General features: G+C 36.2%; 1 pseudogene across 1 annotated transcript; it reads right to left on the bottom strand.

Moving 5' to 3' along the window:
* Positions 1-517: 517 nt before the first annotated feature.
* LOC146991687 (uncharacterized) lies at positions 518-2093 on the bottom strand (annotated as a pseudogene). Its single transcript, XR_015037119.1, has 5 exons — positions 2000-2093; positions 1447-1851; positions 996-1136; positions 740-801; positions 518-646 (listed from the first exon to the last, which is right to left on the bottom strand). The product of XR_015037119.1 is annotated as an uncharacterized LOC146991687 (transcript).
* Between the last annotated feature and the right edge of the window lie 1005 nt (positions 2094-3098).

The following is a 3098-nucleotide window of genomic DNA, read 5'->3' on the forward strand; positions in this document are numbered from 1 at the left end:
ACACTGCTGATGACAGGTCAAGGCTGATGGCAAAACGGAATAACAGGAAATTGCTTGAAAACAGCTTTTATGTCTTATTACAGAAACGTGGTCGTCACTGACCCTTCCAAAAAAGTACAGATCAATTTCAATCTGACAAAAAAGTGAGTAAGAAGCAAATTGTTATCAGCAAAAGTGGACTCACTTTCAATCACAACATTTTTTTATTTAGTTATTTCTGCATCTTAACAGTTTAAATGTCCTATTTGAGTGGTCTAATGGAATAAAATACACAAAATCTTCCTACTATTTTCAGAATAACTGCATAAATATAGACTACATTAGCTTTATGCCACTAATGGTGTGGAAGTCCAAAACAATCTGAAACAATAAAAACCTTTTAAGATAAAAAGAAAAAAGTATCAAATATTGTTTACCAGTAATGATCCTGATAAAGGAAAACTAAATGACAGAGTTTGCCCCTACAAAAATAGTTATAGAATTCTTTATCATCATATCAATTTCGTTAATTACATGTTTAACTCCTCTACACCCTGGAAGTATTGATGGCAGAGTAGGTGCTGAAGTCTGAACTCTGGGTGTTCTTCCTCTTTGGTCTCTGTGATGCCTGGCGGATTTCCAATGCAGCGTAACACACATCTTCATCCTAAGATTTAACATTTTTTTGATCAGAATCATTTTCATATGATTCTTAAAGAAAAAATTAAGAAAGAAAGAAAGAAAACCTGGTGTAAAATACCTGATGCGGTCTTGTCTGGGTTCTACTGTCCCGTCTTATCTGATCAACTTGAGGTTCTCTTGCTGTGGAGATAAATACATCATCACCATAAATCATTACAGCATGTTACTCCCAATCTCAAACAATAAATGAAAAAAGAATATATCTGAATCTGGCTCTCGTAATGGCCATAATGAATTTTATAGATTAATTGCAACAAGTATTTTTGACATGAAAGTGTTTATCTTAAAAGGTGACATATATATGCAGATGATACCTTTTTTCCAACAGAGATGATAAACCGTGAGTGAGGACAGCAGAGAGGAGAGAACAGTCAAAGCTGGACACAGAGTGTACAGCAGTGTCAGGTACAAAGTACAGTCTTGAGGCTTACGTTGTGGAGGTTCACTGGCCTGGTCTGGATCAAACACATTAACATGAACAAACACATTAAACACTCGTATTTCTCTTAAAACATCCCTAAGAGTAAATACCTCAAATAAAAATGTATCCCCTCAAAAATTATATTTCACATTTAGGACTGACTCTTCAGGGTGTCTATGTTGGGGTACATATAGGAGGAGCAGCATTCTTTCTGACATAATGAATAATAATAATATCAGAGCACATTTTACAACTGTACAATGATCATTTAGTCAAACAGTTACAATCATTGTCTTAATGGTTACATTCACACTCAAACAAGCACAAAGAAAACTTACCATGACTTACTATGACCCTTGTTGTTGCATTGCCATAACTGTAAATGCATTTAGAAGAGATGTATTTTTCATCCTCCACCTTGCTCTGTTCAGTTCCACAGTAGTACAGACCCTCGTCAGAAGCAGTGATGTTCATGATCAGGAGGTCGTAGGTTTCTGATGAATTGTTCCGCAAAAATTCAAAACGTGGTAAAGGTTTCTGAGGATTTTGCCTTGCGCTGCTGATGTGTGATTTCAATTTTGTTTTAAGAACAAGAGTGGGCTGGTTCTCATGAGAACAGTTCCTGTACCACACTATGTATACTCCACTTGATATTTTGCAGTCACAGTACATAGTAATGTTGTCTCCTGGTCTGACGGTCACCTCTGACACTGAATTGGGAATCAAATCCTGACTGAAAGAAACAGTTCCTGGAATAAAGCCATAAAAGTAAATTGAAATGTGCACAATATTCCTGGTACATAAGGTGTAGGTTGCTGCGAAGAAAATGAGGTATACATATATCATTTTTAAAATGAAGCCTAAGATGAATCGTCAAAAGTTTACCAAAGAATTTACCAAAGAGAACGACCAGAAAAATGTGCAGCCCGTCCATGTGTGATGATGTGATGATGACAGACAGACCAAAGAGAGCGAAACACATTGTGCTCACAGATATCATTAGGCTACCTGCGCAGAGTTTTCCATTAAAGGAAATCTGAGTCCTGATTGGCCAGTCAAGTGGAACATTTTCCTCTGTGGTTGTTTTTTATTGGTTAGATAGTAAACAGGCTGTTGATGTTTCCTCCCTGAAACTTGATAGAATCAGTGAAGCGCTCAACACTTAACTGAGGTGTTACTGAGGAGCTAATGCTGGTACAGTAATACTTGTTGAAGAGAAGTACTTGGTTAGAGATTGGGTCCATCATATGACAGACATGGAGGTTCTGATAAACATAAACCAGAAGTAGACGATCCTCCAGTGAGAAAAGGTATGAGATGAAATACAAGTTTTTACAGTGTAAAGCTTCAATCTCTTCCCTAAAGAATGACTTTAAAAGAAAAACAATGTTGCCAGGACTTGAACCCAATGTCTTCTTACTGGAATGTTAACCAATTAAACTACAAAATAAAACTGTGAAACTAAACCAGCAGGTTGAATGATTTTAATCGTTCCAGTAATGACACAACAAAAAGGTCTGCTTGAACTCAATGTTTTCCACATACATTCTTTAGATAACACCATAATACATCGGTCAGAGATCACAGTCTTAATTCATGCCATATTTACTTCACGTCAAATTTAGAACAATGACCAGAGTCTTACTTTTAACTCATTGAGTGCCACGCTGTTTTCCAAAGCTTAAGCTTGCCAGCAATTTAGACCATTGACTATGGCTCGTTTGAAAGGTGAAACTTTCTGCTTCAAATGGGGACAAACCATTTATTTCTACATGCCTTCAGTTCTGAGCAATCCCAAGCTAAACAGTGGCCAGTATTCATCAAAATCCCTGCTTGTTTTCTAGAAATGGAACTATGTCTGTGATCTGATCCTATTGTACTAATGCGTATATATATATATATATATATTTTTTTTTTAATTTTATTTTAATTTTTTAAGGTAAAAGGGGTAGGGGTATATAAGCTTTGGCTTCAACCTACACCCTTTTGGTTATAT

The sequence above is a fragment of the Trachurus japonicus genome, chromosome 1 (genome assembly GCF_045865225.1).
Source record: "Trachurus japonicus isolate A0001 chromosome 1, Traja_1.0".
Lineage (NCBI taxonomy): Eukaryota > Metazoa > Chordata > Actinopteri > Carangiformes > Carangidae > Trachurus > Trachurus japonicus.